Here is a 17,523-nt window from a genome sequence, read left to right on the forward strand (position 1 = left end):
CCACCGTCACAGCTGCTTAAGCCGAGCAATGGAGCCTGATGAGAGGAGAGGTAGGAAGTGTCTTGCTGAAAGCGATCGCTTTGCGAGTGATACGCCACAGCAGAACACTGCTCGCCCCTGCCGACAACACAACGATTGCAAAGATGAAAGGCAAACAGAAACCGGATACAGCTGACGAGGTAGGGCGGAAGAAATTCCCCAGAGACTCACAGGAAACGATTGCGTCCACATGGACCAGTGCACAGAATGTGTGGTGTGGTGTGGTGAGTTGAACACTAGACCCATTTCAAGGTTTTGACTAGTACCGTCTACAACCAATGTGTTATGCCCGTAAACATTTGATGCTTACTCTACTCTCGGTTACGGGAGCAGCAGAGATTTTTTTACTGTCTTTTAGATTACCACCTATATAAAATAAATATTGAGTTACTTTTTCTCCCAAACAAATGAACAAGCATAAACAGAAAAATTTCCTTGCGATTTTCTTTGGGTATATAGGCCCCACTGAAGCGGAATGCGGGTGAGCCACATTTTATCTCGCAGATCCCTAATTAAGCAAGAGATTATCCGAATCGCCGAATGCCAGCCAGTAATAGAGAACACCCGGGAGAATACCCTGTGAATTTCTTATTTGTGACGAAGCGCTGTCGTAGCCTTCCCATAAAAAAGCAAAGAAAATTGATACGAAAGTGCCTAGAATCTGCTGCCGTCGGGATTCATCATCAGCAGCTGCACAAGTCGTGCGAACAGCTTGAAACAGAGGATCGTGTATCGTCTTTGCAATGAAGTAGCATTACAGTTAACTGATGAGTGGTAAAAACTTCTACGTAGCACTCTGCGGTGGCGCACTTGCAAGATAAGCTTTTTCGTGGACTGCTTTAACATTATATAGCTGTGTTTCACATAAGCGCGAAATTAAATGCACATATGCAGTTCGTTATAACCATTGGACTAAAAACCTCTCTGCGTCCTTTTTTGAAAATGTATCGGACACGCTCCAGGCATGTAAGTCATGTTTCCACATGGGCTGTTTTCACCTCCCCACCCGATCAGGAACCCGATCCTAATCCGATCTATACCTTCAAAGATATTACAACCTATTATCAAGACAGTCATACCCTTTACCCTCGCCCATGTAAAGGCCTGAAGAAGGCGGATGAGCGGCTCCTTCTGCGCCTTCTCACCAATACATTTCTGTGCCCGGCAGCACTAAAACATTTTGACCCCTCCTTTAACGGCAGCTGCCCGCACTGTAGTGCAATGTCTTCTGACACCTATGCACATGTCCAACCCTGGACGCAGCACGCACCACCATGGTCCAAGGCTACCGTGCCCTGGGCCTCCCCGCCACCTCATCCCAGGACCTGCTCCACCCTGCCCGCAGCCCCCTCTCTGCCTTCATACTACTCCTGGAGTTCCTTCAGGAAACAGGCCTGGACACTCGGCTCTAAGCCGAAACTCCTCGCCAGCTGCTCAGCTGTATCCCCCTCCCGGACCCCAGCCCCCGTGCACCAGTCCCGGTGCATCGGAGCCCTCCCCGGTGCGAGCTGGACCACACGCCCGAGGAGCCCGTCCAAGTGACGAACACTGCGCGCGCGCTACCTGCGAATCCCCCCCCCCCCCCCCCCCCATCCCCACATCCCCATCCCGCTCCAAGCAGTGCCCCCGTTCAAAAGGGTGGCAGAATGCAAGCGTACCCCCCCCCCCCCCCCCCATCCCCCGTAGCCACAAGTAGTAGTAGTAGTAGTGACACCTAGCACATGGTGTGGGCCTGCCCCTCCAACCCGGCTATTTCCCCCATCCCCAACCCAACCCGGGAGGACTGGGAGGCGACCCTGCTCGGCTGCCACGACTTACAGGCACAACAAGCCTTAGTCGGGCGCGCCCGGGCGGCGGCCACCGCCACTGGGGTCCCATACTAGGGCTCTCCACCTAGTGCTTGTAAGGATCAGTCCCTTAAGGGCTGCTCCAAACATACCTCCTGTCCCTTTTTAATAAATGTTTTCACCACCACCACCACCCACATGGGCTTAAGTTTTTTCGCTTTTGAATCGTCTTTACACTCCTGGGTGTTTCCAGACCAATATCCGGATGATTTATGTTTCTACCTCTGTGTCCTTTAGTTCTCAGAAAAATAAGGAGAATAAAATAGGCATCACCAATCATTTGTAACCTCTCAGAAATGCTTCGCGTTTCCGCGCAGAAGTTAGATATATACGCGCCAGCAGTAACGGACAAAGGCGGAGCAGGAACTGCACGTAAAGACGCGAAAAGTAAACAAAAAAGTGATCGATCCCTCGGAAGGCATCGTCGCCATCCGCGGCGCCTTCCTCCAAGTAGGTCCGCGCAGCGGCCGAAGGAGTGCATATGTTCAGCCAGCTCGTTCCCTGACACGATCAAGTAAGAGAAGCTATAGGGCTTGCCACGAACGATAAGCCACGATGGCCGGACGAAGCAGAGATCGATTTAAACGCCTTCATCCAGCTACCCTCACCAACGCCCAATTTCTTCGCCTCCTTCTCGGCGACTACGTACTCTTGTAGAAGGCTATCTGAAAACGGCAACTGAGGAAAAAAAAATATGTGAGAAATGCGATGACAAAACACGCCCAAAGTAATGCTCGGAAGTTCGGCCGCTAAGGCATTTCAAGCGGCGTTTTTGAGCACCAACAGTGTAAGTCTCTAACGCTACGGGAAACTATATATATACTTTAAGAGGGATCAGGCTGAATTGATCGCGCGGAGCGCTCAAGGGGGCAGGACGTCCCGCGCTGACGGAAAAATCCGTCGCGCGACGCTTCCGAACGACCCGGTGAAGCGAAAATGCCTGGAGTGATATATAGCGTCGCCGCGCTGATATGAGAAAAGGAATCGTTGAAGCAACGACTACATTGGTGCTGAAGTTTGCATGCGTCTATACGCCATGCGTGCTTGTGTGCATGTGTGTGTTAGTGTGCACTGCGTTACACTGAAAAATAAAATAAAAAAGGCTCTGTTACAAAAGCTGTCGTGGCCCATCCTAAGAATAGCTGCAGAAATGATGACATGGTTTCCAAAACGTAATTTAGCAACCATGGCACCTACTTCTCTCTTTCTTCTTACACCCCCACCTTCCTCCCTTCTCCTACGACGCGGTTCGGGTGTCCATCGAGATTTGAGACAATTACTGAGCCATTTCCTTTGTTCGAAAACCAACTTTTTTTGGGGCGGAGGCGACAAGGGTGGCGCGTAACCTCATCTCGAGCAGTATAGACCGAATAATGTTAAGTGCATTGTGTGGGATGCATTTTGAAAAAAAAAAGAGCTAGAAAATAGGACTGTCCTTGGTCAGCTCAATGAGGCGCCATTGCGGTAGCAAGTATGATTTCAAGGTAGGATTATGAGGCTAGAGCATGGTTCGATATATTTCTAACACCGCCTTGGAATTTCTTTAGGTTTGGTTCGGTTTATGGGGTTTAACGTCCCAAAGCGACTAAGGCTATGGAGACGCCGTAGTGGAGGGCTCCGGAAATTTCGATTACCTGGGGTTCTTTTACGTGCACTGACATCGCACAGTACACGGGCCTCTAGAATTTCTCCTCCAAAGAAATTCCACCTCCGCGGCCGAGATCGAATCCGCGTCTTTAGATAATTTGAAATATGCATAGCTGTTTCTTCGCTCGGTGGGTAGGAATCCGTTTTCTTCACAAACACGCGCACGAAACTAGTACAACTGAACCAAGCCAACTTGCTCGACGAGTACCGGGTTCAAAAAGCGATTTTAATTTGTTCCATGGTGGCCCTGGTAAATTAAGAAAAGCAAACTCTTTAACACCAATGCTTCGTCTGCAATTTTCTAAGTTGGCTGGCTGTAAAAGAGTTGTTGGAGACATTCTCAAGCTGTGATACGGTAAATAAACGTTACTAATTTACGCTAAACATACTCGAGTTAAATGAATTCTTCGATCCTCATGGGTCCTAGGCAGCCGCGGCATGTTTTAACATTTGTGTTATAAAATATCTAAAGAATTGCACAGTATCTACAGGCGACAAATATCTAAACATCATAAAACATTGTTACGCCTCAGACCAGAACCAATGCATATCGCTTGCTCTTCTCTCCTCGAACCATACATAGCAGAATGGTCCGCACTGCATTTCTCCCTTTTGTTTCCGCCAGCATCGCCCAAAGAGTTCTTGTCAGAATGCAGCAGCCGCATGTACTTGCCTATGTGCCGCAATTCGATTGTACTTTTTCTTTTGTTCTTTTCAGTGGGTATTTAGCTTGCACATATGTGTTTTTCCTTGCCCCTTGTTCATCATTTTCGCTGTCCTAAAAAAAAACCCTAGCATATGTTGCTTAGCTTGTTTTGATATTTATATTTGTTTCTGTTTCACGAATGGTCTTATAATCTAATCAGTTCTGTGTAAACGTCACCAGTGTTTGGTATCTTGTTTGCATCGACTCCTTCCTTGGCCGCCAAAGGGCAGTCGGAAGTTTTTGATAAATAATATATGCACAGAGACAAAATTTGAAAGTTTCCGCAAAGAGGCAATTGGGACCAGAATAACCTCGTAGTGCCGGTACCGCGCTAGATGCTTCGCGAGGCACTTCACGTGAATGAAGGAAGCATTTGCGAGATGGAAGAATCACCTTACAGCGAAAACGCATTAGTCTCAATTCGGTGGATGGACGTTGCTGAATAAATAATCGATCGTTATTCTCCCGTTCAAGAATGTTATCAGAAGTAAGCCAGGAAGTTCGCATACAGTAAAATCTACCTCTGCAGTTTCAACACAGGAGTACACTGCACTGCGATATTTAAACGCATTTTGATTATTGACAGATAGGCGCCCTATGGCGCTCCCATTCAACGACAGGTAATGAACTAGTCAAACGGTGTCTGGAGACCACGAAGAGAGAGGTTGTCTCCAAGTGCACTTTGGAATCATCCGTGTGAGTTGGTTGGTTGGTTGGTTTATGGGGTTTAACGTCCCAAAGCGACTAAGGCTATGAGAGACGCCGTAGTGGAGGGCTCCGGAATAATTTAGACCACCTGGGGTTCTTTAACGTGCACTGACATCGCACAGTACACGGGCCTCGAATTTGTCCTCCAAAGAAATTCTAGCCGCCGCGGCCGGGATCGAACCCGCGTCTTTTGGGTCAGCAGCCGAGCACCATAACCACTGAGCCACCGCGGCGGCCCGTGTGAGTTGATACCTTTGAGTACGTCCCTTCGTCCGCAGAACTCCGCAACGCAATACTCAGCATAAGCAAGGCTTGAACACCTCCGCCGCCAAATTACCGTTAACACTGGGTGATTACCGTCGTCCTAAGGTTCGGGCAAAGATATCTCCCAGCATTTGCCGACGGCTTGTTCTTCCGTCTTCGTTCATGCGCACGAGTTCCAAGTAATGCACGTGGATGCATGGCGCAGGCGTAATTAATGCGCTCCCTGTTTTTTTTTTTTTGCGGCTCGCACACGCAAAAGCGTAGGCGGCGCGGACGTTCAGGTTAACCACGCGGTGTGTACGCACAGGGAGAGTGCCATCACCGCGTTTTCGCGGACGAGCAATTTGCGTCGAGGTTAACTGAAGAAAGAAACGAGGCGGTGCAGCTCTCCCTTGCAGGCCGTGTAGGGGGCTTAGGTATTAATTCCCAAAGCTTGGAGCGTTTTGGGTCGAGCGCTTATATCCCCGCAATTCGTTGTTTCGTGTGAGCTGGAAGAGAAAGTTTTTATGGGCGGATTATGGCCCGTGCTTATCATCTCGCGAATGGAAACGCCTTGCGAAACTGGACAGTTAGCTGGGGAAAGTAAGGGTGCACAGGCTTGGGCAAAAGTTCCTAGGCCGCCACAATGGTAGTCGCCACGGCTCCTCTTCGTTATCGCTACGCCATATCAGAAATATACTTTGTTATTGTGTGCAATGCCTGCCATATGCACTGAAAACTATTTTGTGCTCCGGATTCCTCATGGTCTATGATCCGCTGTTACGACTTAGTCTAGAAAATCTAAACAACCTCACTACCTGCATTTCGGAACTGGAATCCAATGGGTTGTTATATTTGTTGTTCGTAACGTAGTCATTGTTTTCTTTAAACTAATTACCAAGGTTGGCGTTGGACTTTGCTTGCTCAGCTTTCGCGCTATGAGCTGATGTTAATCCTCTTAGTGAATTAGCAGAACAGTGCAGTCAGCAACTCGAAGTCTGATAACGTGCTTTCGCATAGTCTTCTGCGTATTTCCTTCTAATCTGGCGCTCCAAATACTTGTCCGCTTACAGTGAATAAAAGCAGAGAAGTTGGGTCTCCTTGTCCGACATTCTTTCTTGGTATCTTGACTCTTTTTGAAGGTGGCTACGTTCGCTTTCACTATCGCATAAATTTTCTGCGATATGTCTTAAACTTCCTACAAAATCCAGTTGACGCAACGTTTGCGTAATGGTGACGAGGATCAGCTTTTGCTGTTCATTTTGCTTTGTTCCCCCGTTGGCCTCGCACAACCTTAATTTGCTGGTGTCATTCGTCTTCGCCCACTAGTTACGAATCAATGAGAAGCACGGGATAGTGAGGAAACAGCCCGCACTTTCAGTGAGGGCGGAACGTCACCTCTTTTAGAGCAGAGGGCGCAGCTGTAGCCCTGCAGGCCTCCTTCGTTCTGCAAGCGGCGATCATGCGCTGCAAGTGGATTTTTTTTTTGTGCAACTAGCTGAGTCCGGGCTGTGTATGTCAACTTTTGTCTTTGCCCTTGTCATTTCAGCTGTTTTGCAAGCATGGACAACATCTATCCCACACAAACATATACCACCCCCCGTCCCAGCCGATGGCCTCGCTAGAATCACTTCTGCGAAAGCTACACCATCTAGCAGGGAAACATCCCCTAATCATCGGTGGGGACTTCAACAGTCAGCATACTGACTGGGGATACACAACCACGACACATCGAGGTCGCAGGCTCTGGCTGCTCCTGCAGAACCTCCAACTCACTGTGCACAACACGTTTCAGACGCCTACACGGATCGGCAACAGTGTCAGCATGGACACCAGTCCGGACCTGACGCTGAGCCGCTGTATCCGCGGCGTTACCTGGAACGGAACACAACATACACTGGGCAGTGATCATTACATTATACAAATCACTGTCCCGTACAAACCACCCCGTCCCGCAAATACCATACACAAACTCATTAACTGGGATGCATTTCGCACTGCACGCACTGCCCTCCCAGACACTCCCATCGCAGACATCGACGCATGGGTGCAGTCACTCAAGCATGACGTTCACCACAACACGCGACACATTGAAACTACAACCGAAACACCTACCCTTGACACACGCCTAGCCCACCTCTGGGAGGCTTATCACAGCATCCTGGTACGCTGGAAAGGCAACAAACTCAACAGAACACTTAAAAAGCGGCTGGCCGCGCTGCAGACACAAATCCAACAGCACTCTGAGGAGCTCTGCCGATCCAACTGGGGACAGATATGTGACGGCATGGCCGGAAACCTGTCCAGCAAACGCCCATGACAACTCCTCCGACACCTCATTGACCCCACACGCACCAAATCAGCAACACAGCACCACGTGACACGCCTCACACATGAACACATTGACGATCCCGACACAGTTCTAGACACACTTCAAACCACGTACACATCTCCCGGCGGCCCCATACCTCTACCGCACTACACAGGACAAGCAAATCCCACGCTCGACACCGACATCATGGAGACGGAAGTCAGAGCGGCCCTCCTGATTCTCCGCGCCAACTCCGCACCTGGTGCAGACCAGATCACAAACTCGATGCTCCGTAATCTGGATGACCAATCGATCACCCACATTACGAAATACTTCAACCAGTGCTGGAGGGAGGGTAACCTCCCTCAGTCCTGGCGCCACGCGAAGGTAATGTTCATACCTAAACCCAACAAACCACTTACACTTCAAAACAACCTTCGCCCGATTTCGCTAACCTCATGCCTCGGGAAGCTCCTCGAGCATGTTGTGTTAGCGGGACTCACAAGTCATATGGCGGACAACAATCTTTACCCGCATACCATGGTGGGATTTCACCCCCATCTTTCCGCACAGGACGCCATGCTGCAACTCACACACGACATTTTCGACCCGCTTCTTCCAGGTCACACCAAGGCAGTCTTAGCTTTGGATCTCTCCAAAGCTTTTGATCGCATTGAACATCAGGCGATCATTTCTGCTCTATCCCCATTGAATGTGGGTGCGCACACGTATGCCTACATTCAAGCATTCCTAACTGACCGCACGGCTGAGATACACTTCGGCCCTCTGTCTTCCCCCTCCTACACACTTCAGAGTATCGGCACCCCTCAAGGGTCCGTCCTTTCCCCCTTTCTTTTTAACATAACCCTCATACCCCTTGCCCGAAAATTGGCAACTATTCCCCACCTGAAGCACACTCTTTATGCCGACGATATCACCCTGTGGACCACTCACGGCAGTGACGGCGACATAGAGAGCACCTTACAGGAAGCAGCCACCCTCACCCAAAATTACGCACGGACCATCGGACTGTCTTGCTCCCCAGAGAAGTCCGAACTGCTCCTCATCCGTCCTAAGAACCACCGCTGTCCCCGCTCCCCCATTGTCATTGAACTGAATGGTGACCCGGTACCTGAGGTTGGCACCCTCCGTGTATTGGGCCTGCACATCCAGAACGATGGCAAAAACACCACTACCCTCAAGAAACTCAAGCAGGTTGTAGGCGCGATATCGCACCTCATCCGCAGGGTTTCGGGACGTCATAGAGGCATGAAGGAGCGCGACCTATGTCGCCTCATTCATGCCTTCGTCCTCAGCCGTGTGCTGTACACTACCCCATACTTACAACTATCCAAACATGACATAAACGCTTTGGATGCTTTGATTCGCAAGGCATTCAAAGTAGCACTTCATCTTCCCCTCAACACACCCACAGAAAGATTACTAGGTCTGGGCCTCCACAACACGATCGGGGAACTGGTGGAGGCCCACCGACAGGTCCAATACATCAGGCTCACATAAACTTCCACAGGTCGGTATATCCTGGACTCTCTCGGCATCAGAATACCGGCCAACGACCCAATCCTCCTCGCCATCCCACGACCCCCCTTCACCAGGAGCTTCTCATTAGGCCGCTCCCGAGGAATATGCACCCGTCCCACCATGAGCAGCGTCGCAGAGCCCGTGCGAAGGCACTCCATCGAGCGTACGGCCCCGAGCCGGACGCCGTATGGGTGGACGCTGCCTGCACGGGTGATGAAGCGACAGCAGCTGGGGTGGACTCCTCTTTATCCGCCCTCCTCACACTACCTCTCCCTCCAGACACGTCCCCAGAGGCTGCAGAGGAAGCCGCCATTGCACTAGCTATCACTCGCACGGAAGCCCGGTATATATTAAGTGACTCCAAAACAGCGATTTTAAATTTTGCTCGAGGCCGAGTTCATGTCCCTGCTTTTGGAATACTGGACTCGCCCGATGCACCCCCGCCCCGCCATGTGGAGCTGATATGGGTGCCTGCGCACTCCGGGAATCCCGGAAACGAGGCTGCCAACCTTTTAGCCCGAGGTTCTTTAAACCGGGCTCAGGTGGCCTCGGATCGGGGATTTACGAAGGAGCGCATGCACACATTCAGTGAGCTGACCCAGGCATACAGAGCCTCACGCCAGCTCTACCCCCCGCCCCACCCCTCCCTAGATAACAAACACGCAACACTCTGGCGCAGACTACAGACACACACTCTCCCCTCACCCCTTAACCTAGCCCACTATCATCCATCCTTTCCCACTCCCGCATGTGCCCTATGCCCAGAACCCTTCGCTTCTTCCCTCTACATCCTTTCCCTCTGCCCGGCGGACCCTCCCCCGCGGGACCTAGAGAACCTCAAGACCTGGGAGGACTGGGAGACCCCGCTGCGCTCGGAGGACCCGGCCGTGCAGACCATCGCCACCGGCCGTGCTGCCAGTGTTATGGATCGTAGGAACATAAACACTTGAGTGCAGTGGGGTCGTGCGGGGACCCTGTTGCGTGCCCCGAATTCCTGTGTAAATAAAGTTTTTTTCTCTCTCTCTCTCTCTATCCCACACTTCTATCTTTGTGAGAATTATGCGTTGGATTCGCCAATGATAACGTCTCGGCGGTAACCAACTTAAACTGCAGCGTGTAGCATGACACACAATTAAGACAAGGCCACAAAAAACAATAGCGCTACATTAGTCGCCGTGTCTTCTTACGGAAACACACGCTACTTGCACGCACCGCGTTATGGCATTATGCAGAGTGTGAATGCAGTAGGCGTCCCTAATCCGGCTGATGAAATACATACAGCCATCCTGAGCTAAGCTGCCCGGTGAACAAAAGGGCGCGCCAGAGACCTGTATAATTTGTTCAGCAAGCGCCTCGCCTACAGGACACCATTATGTCCACTTGCTGTACCCGACTTTAAAACGTAAACACGGCTTGGGATCCCGATTGTAGTATTGCCAGAGTACTAACGGTTTTGTCAAAAACGCTGGTAGCGACAGCAGTGACCACAGGGAAGTGCTAAAACGTCAATCAGGAAGCAGATCAGGCACGATGGCATAATGTCGCCAATGATATTCACCGCGTGTTTGCGAAACAGTTTGAGTTGGACTGGTAATAACTTTGGAGGAAAGATATTAAACAACGCCTCAGTATAAGCACCTATTTTTTGATGGCACTGGTTTACTATGTAACTTAGGCCACGAAGTGGAATGCATGATAGGGGACTGAAACAGTCAAAACAGGGCGGTGGGACTGTGAGATAGTAAGAGGAAAACAAAGGTAAAAATCGAAAGCATGTACGGTTAAAAAGAGCTTGCGAATGGGCAGCGAGGCGTTGAAAATGCTACCTAACTACTTCTGTCTTGGGCAGTTAGTGAGTTATGTCCGGTGTCTTGGGCAGGTAGTGAGTTATGTCCGGGACGTGAGAGAGACATAGCTAGGACTATAAGGATGGGGTGAATTGCATTTGCAAACGCTCCCAGGTAATTAACAGGGACTTACCAGCATTCCTCAAGAGGAACCTTGCCAGTACGGTCCTCTATGACAAAGTCCTGCAGGCTAGCTAAAAGGCTGGAAAGAAATAGAGGACAACATAGCGAGATACGGACAAAAAGAAATAAATAGGGGTAACGTTCATTACATCTTGCCTGAAATAAAGAAGAAAAGGACATGGGGAATAATATTTGTAGCTGAGTTTCTAGCCATTGAGTTGGCCTTAATAAAGATTCCCTGCAGTATCACTCGGGTTATTATACTCTCACACAACCTTTCTGTTTTGACAGCGCTAGAAAACTCGAGGGATACTCCTATGAGCCGTTCCCTTCAATCTTTTATTCCTCAACATGTTACAGAAGTACGCTTTCACTGGGTCCCTGGGCACTGTGGCATTGTTTCTAATGAGAGGGCCGATTTTTTAGCAAAGTCTGCCCTTGATGGACCTATTTTCCCTTTCGTCCCAAATACTGTTTACTTGACTCTAGCACGCTTTGAACGATTCCAGCGTCTCCACTCCTTGAGCCATGAGCCTCTCTTTGCTGCAGCGGATTTTCAACACCTGGCATTTCCTTGAAGTGTGCGGATGTGCAGTTCGAGGCAATGTGAGGTGTCCATGACCCTTTTGCGCTGCAGGATACCGCGGCTGAATCTTTATTTATGTCGATCGGGGTTTTCGATATCCAACCTTTATGAGTCTTGTGGCGAAATTGAGTTTATAGAACATTTTTTTCTTCTCCTGCCGGCGGCTCGCTGCTCTCCGTAGAATTTACTTCGAGATTCCTCTCGCTCGGCTCGGGCTTCCTCTATCTGTTCTGATTCTCCTATCCTTCGGGGCAAGCGCCAAGGGATAGGCCCTGAAACCAGTGTGCGATTATATTCACGATTATATAATTTCATCTAGTAGATTCCTCTGTTAGAATGTGAATTCACAACTTTTCCTTCTCCGTATTTTTGGTTTTGTACAAATTCTAGCTCTGCGTCCCAAAATTTTAAATATACTCCATTCCCTATACATGAGTACGTTTGTGTCCGCTATGTACCCTGGCCAATCCCCTGCCGTGGGTATGTGCCATTAAGCCTGAGGACATCATCATCATCATCATCACCAATCCTCCCTTTGGGTAATATGCATGAATTCAAAGACAGGGTAAGCGTAGCTAGGGGGTGCCAGAGAGTCAGGTCGTTGGATGATATTTGGAAGTCTGCGGGAAAAGTGGGGGGCAGGTGGTGCGGGAAAAAATTAAATATCAATGAATGAGGCTTTGTTTTGGAGTGGGTGTAGATGAAAGATGATGGTTCTGGATTTAGGCTTTATAAATAGCGGCATTGACATATGTGTTATACACGGAAAACACAAAACGCGCCTCACAGCGGTCGAAAATCCAGGATATTATTTTCATCAGAGGACATTTAACGCTATCACCTTTGCAATCATCGATCGCCGATGTATTGGCGACTCTAGTGCATTGTGCGGGCGTACACACACAATCTGCCTTTTGAAAGTTTTGGTTCCGTAACGAAGGGCCCTGCATAGCGCAGTAAATTTTAGAACTGTTTTAAAATAAGGCGATTTTTTTTCGCAAGCTATACATATTATTACTCGTTCATGCCCGTGATTAACAGGTTGCCTGTAGGACGAAGAACACATCTCTATCAATAAAAGTACTCGTATTCCGTCTTTCAATTTGTTTTGGCTAGTACTGCACAAATGAGCTTAAGTTTGAAAATATTTTCAATAGAAGAGCTTTGAGCGATTAGGCACATAAGTGCGGATTAACCCCAAGCCCCCAAAAAACGTCTTGGAAGTGTTAATGAAACCAAAAAGTTTTTGTGCAGTAGAGCCTTCACTTCGTGCTTGTAATACACAGCGCATCAGTTTAATTGTTTCCTTTTCCTGTGCTTACTTTTATGGCTGCGTCTTTATATTCAATGGCGTTTCGTTTTTCCAGAATCTATCATCTGCGTAATCCAGAATTTTGTAATAGCCTATGAAGGCTATCTATAAATGGATGATGGAATACCTCCGTCTCATGTAAGGGTTTGTATCATAACTGCACAGGCGTATTTACAGCGAGGATGGATAACTCCGAACAAAAAGAAAAAAAAAGAACATGGAGGAAGCATATTTTTGTGTAATGGTGGTGAGCCAATCGACTGGAATAAAAAAGTAAGATTCCTGCGCAGCATCTCGCATACATCTTCATTTACGGCTTCCGGCCGCACAATGGCGGCACAATAACCAGGAAACCATGTCTGACTTCTTTTACTGCTCTCTTTTTAGGTAAATTTACCTTCTCTTTTGAGCCACGTCTTATTTCCGCTTGCTGCAGTACAATACTGCCCCTCTAATTTCTTCCTTTCCCTTTCACTTCTTGGTTGCGGTGAGGAAAACTAAATAATTTTGAAAAGACCCGTTACTTTTTTATGTCCCCTTCGTGCCACCTAGTTTGTTTGGCGCAGGCTTATCCGAAAAACCGCGCATAAACGATCACGGACGTCCGTGGCCTCTGGCCGGTGGTCGTTGATCACCCCAGAGAGCAAGGACCTATGACAGCACGCAGCCTGGGCATCCGCCGGTCATCAACCTCGACCCATTCGCGAACTTCCCAAGTATAACCAAGGATGGGACAGGCCTAACTGCCTCCTCTACAGAAGACTGCGCGCACCACTGGTGTGATTCGAACGCATTAGCCGCTCTGCTGCTTCTCGTCTCACCGACTCTTCGGTTAGCGTGTTATCGGAAGGTTTAGTTGCGGCTGAGATTTCGCGTGATTCAGGTTGCTGCATGGTTAAAAGAAGCTCCATAAAGCGGCCACCAAAGCCAAATTCCGACTGACGCGTAGATAAACGCCAGTCTAGGTCAGACTAAGAAGTCAGACTGAGAGGAAGCTGAATGACGAGGCTAAATTTAAGCCTTAGGCGTGCATCGGTAATTTTGTGAGTCCAGTGTGAAGTTCGACGCAAATGTCGAAGCAAGTTCTGACGTGAAGTTTGAAAAATTACACCGTCAGTTGGAAACGGCTGGAACATTCAATGTGCATGAAAGAAGCAACACGCCCAAGAAGATGAAAAGGATATTACACATGCTGCCTCTTTCCTTTTTCGATGTGCTCGAGGGAGTTTGTCTTTTAGCGTTGCTTTCTGACAACTTCCCAAGGAAGCGAACTTGTTCAAAAACCTGAATTATTTTTGAAACATAATAAAGCCCCAAGGTAAATACCACTTAAGTAGATAATTTCGCGATATGTCATTGCAAGGCCCGGATGACAATTTAATGAACAAAGTTGCCTCATTTAAGAAAGAATGCGCAAAAAATAGATTTTTTTCTTAAGGTATAAAAACAGTACAAACATGCGTGTGGCATCTTTTCGGAATCGGCAGTTTCTGCTCACTGCGCAAAACAAGAAAAATGCGTTCGATAAGCAGTACTCAACTTACCGTGGGAGTAATAAGATTTTACTATCGAGTAACTGAAACTATAAAGTAAGTTCCTGGATTCTTAATGCACCTTTCTTTATTCCTTTGGCCCTGTACACACGTAGCGCACAACGGGATGAAACCAGCCAAAAAGTAATCCGTAGCCTCCTGACCTCTACTTGCAAAACTAATCTTCGTGAGGACAAGGAATTAATTTTTTTCGAATAAAAAGCAGACCTGTTTGCAAAAAAAGTGAGTCAGTCATGTAAAACAAATTAGGGTTTTACTCCAGAGATCTTGAATGTGAAAAAAGAACTTTCATTCCTCCAGAGTTCCCTTGCTGAGCGCAGTGGAGGTGTGACAGAAGAGCCGCGAATAGAAATATTTCAAACAAAGACTACAATCAGGGCTTAACTCCTCCCTATTCTTCCCCAGCCTTGATCCCTCCTGTGGCCCAATTTACTATTGGATGATGATGAAAGTATCAAATTATGACGGCTATGCGTATTTTGTTATTTGCTGTAAATGTTTATCCTGGTTTCTGTTCTTGCCCTATTCTTGTCCGTTTTCTTTCTGCTAATTTTTTCGAGATAGCGGTGAATTCCTCGTTCATTTTAAACGGAAGTTATGGTTGCGGTACACGGCGGGAAAATAGGACCCGCGGACGTGATGTACAGTCGTCCGCAGACCTGTCTAGAGCACTCGAACTGCATTCCATCTGCGCTCCGCAGTGCGCAGGGCGACGTCTAGCGGCCGTGCCTGGTTCGAGATAGCTCATGTCAGATGCTCAGACGATACTCAAAGATGCGCCATCTCGAACGAGGCGCTGCCGCTAGACGTCGCTTGGCGCGCTGCGGAGCGCAGATGGAATGCAGTTCGAGCGTTCTAGACAGGTCTGCGGACGACTGTAATATCAGATCAGATCGTTTGAACCTCGCTGAGAGCTTGACCTAGTCTAACATCGTCACTAGACGTTCCGATGACTCAGCAAAGCAAAACCATGGGCCAGCCAGGCTACAGACACGTTTTCGCACGTCTACTCGGTTGAACTACGTTAACACCTTCCCGCTTTTTTGAGAGCATGTTATATGCTGACCCTGGAGCTATTTTATACCGTTGCCAGCTAGCGCAAGTTGACAGAATTCACGTCAGGCATTCTTGCGTTGTGACCGCAACGAAGGTTTTCTTCGATCTGCACAGAATTAAATTTTTTTTTCAGGAATATTAAGCCAGGCATTTTCGTGGCACACCAAATATCACGTTTATAGAGTCTTTCGTTCATTTTTTAAGTGATTAAGCAGCTGTTCATGCTGATCCGACAAGAAAGGGGGCACTATGCTCACATGTAAGTCGCTGAAGATCTCTAGAGTGGGAACGTTGAAGCGATAATCTGCTGCATTTGCCTAATCCTTCGGGCTGGGCGCATACGAAACAGCGACTGCGCGTGCGGAAGTAATGGAAAGCAAGCTTCGGAAACTCACCATAAGAATCACTTAGCGCCATTCGCACACGCTGTACTTCGCTCCGATGGCGCTATGTCATTTTTAATCCGACTTCCCGGAACGGGCCTCCTTCAGAAAAAAAAAAGAAAAGTGGACCAAAGATTAGTTGAGTTAAAAGGAAATAACTAGAAAAGTGGGATGCTCTGGCGGGTAAGGAAGGAAAGGCAGATCCATGGCGAGAGGCTTACTGAAAGCGAAAGCAGCAGAACCTATGGTATGATATGATATGGGATGATAAATGATTGCAGCCCGAAATGGCGCTGATCGGGAAGCTTGTCGCAATGAAGGTTGGCCTAGCGTTGTTACCCCTTGAGTTCGTTTCGTTGCCAATTTGTTCTTTGCTTCACAACTCGGCAAGGCCGAGCCATCTGGACCTTATCGGTGCTGCAGTTTTCTCTTTTCCGTCAACAACAGAGAGGCGAGGTATTCAGTGCTGCGCGCACGCGAAATTCAAGTCAGAACTTATGTTAGGCAGAAGTGTCGTGCTACTCTTGAAGTGGAAGTTTTCGGATTGAGATTGAGATTTTATTCTGTGCTATGCAGTGGATGCATTCCTGGACCGAAATCCACGTAGGTGGTTTGAGAAGCTCCCGGTAGCCATTTACGTACAGAAGACTGGCGTGCTTTTAAAAAGCACATGCAACGCATATCATAATTCCGTCCGTCGTGTGAATCGGCCTTAAAGGCCGATTCACACGACGGACCGTTCGCCCGCGGCCCGCGCACTACGTGTGCATACGTCAGCACTTTGAGAGGCGCGCTAGATGCATGGATGGATGGCGGCCGACAGCGCGCCCCTCAATGTGCTGACGCATGCACACGTAGTGCGCGGGCCGCGGGCGAACGGTCCGTCGTGTGAATCGGCCTTAAAGGCCGATTCACACGACGGACCGTTCGTCCGCGGCCCGCGCAGTACGTGTGCATACGTCAGCACTTTGTGAGGCGCGCTGGATGCATGGATGGATGGCGGCCGACAGCGCGCCCCTCAATGTGCTGACGCATGCACACGTAGTGCGCGGGCCGCGGGCGAACGGTCCGTCGTGTGAATCGGCCTTTACCGTTCGTGCTACCACACCCAGAGGCAGTTTTCACCTGGCGTCGTCACAAGAACCAGCTGCTCGCGCGGACCCCGGATCCGGACCGCGAGGCATCTAACCAGGAGGGATACGAGTTACTGTCGTTTCCACCAAGCGTGGACCCAGTGACATCCTCCGCCCCTACCACCAGTTGTCCTGCCGCTTCGCTAGAGTTCCAGACGGCGGGTGCAAGACGCTACCCGACCAGAGACCGTCGACCACCGGACAGATATCAAGCTGGAATTTAGCTTGTTAAATTAGCCAATATAAAAGGGGAGGGATGTGGTGTCCGGCAATTGCCGCCGTCGCTAATGCGCAGGCGCGCCAAAACGTATAAAAGGCGTGCGCCGCAACCTACGAGCGGGCTATTCTCGGCCAGCCACGCACCGACGAACGTGCGGGAATAAACGCCGCTTCGCCCCTGGACACTTGCCTGCTCCTTCGCATGAACGCGCGCGCAACTTGACTACTCCTTCCTAGGAACGCGCGCTCATGAACGCGCGCGTCTGAT

The 17,523-nt window shown here is 49.1% G+C and overlaps 1 long non-coding RNA gene across 1 annotated transcript; it reads left to right on the forward strand.

Annotated features, from left to right (window-relative positions):
- Nucleotides 1–205: 205 nt before the first annotated feature.
- Nucleotides 206–1,484, forward strand: LOC149360172 (uncharacterized). Its single transcript, XR_016288311.1, has 2 exons — nt 206–263; nt 1,303–1,484. It is a non-coding gene; the product is annotated as an uncharacterized LOC149360172 (long non-coding RNA).
- The last annotated feature ends 16,039 nt before the right edge of the window (nt 1,485–17,523 follow it).

The sequence above is a fragment of the Amblyomma mixtum genome, chromosome 2 (genome assembly GCF_055824585.1).
Source record: "Amblyomma mixtum isolate Tamu chromosome 2, ASM5582458v1, whole genome shotgun sequence".
NCBI classification, from domain to species: domain Eukaryota; kingdom Metazoa; phylum Arthropoda; class Arachnida; order Ixodida; family Ixodidae; genus Amblyomma; species Amblyomma mixtum.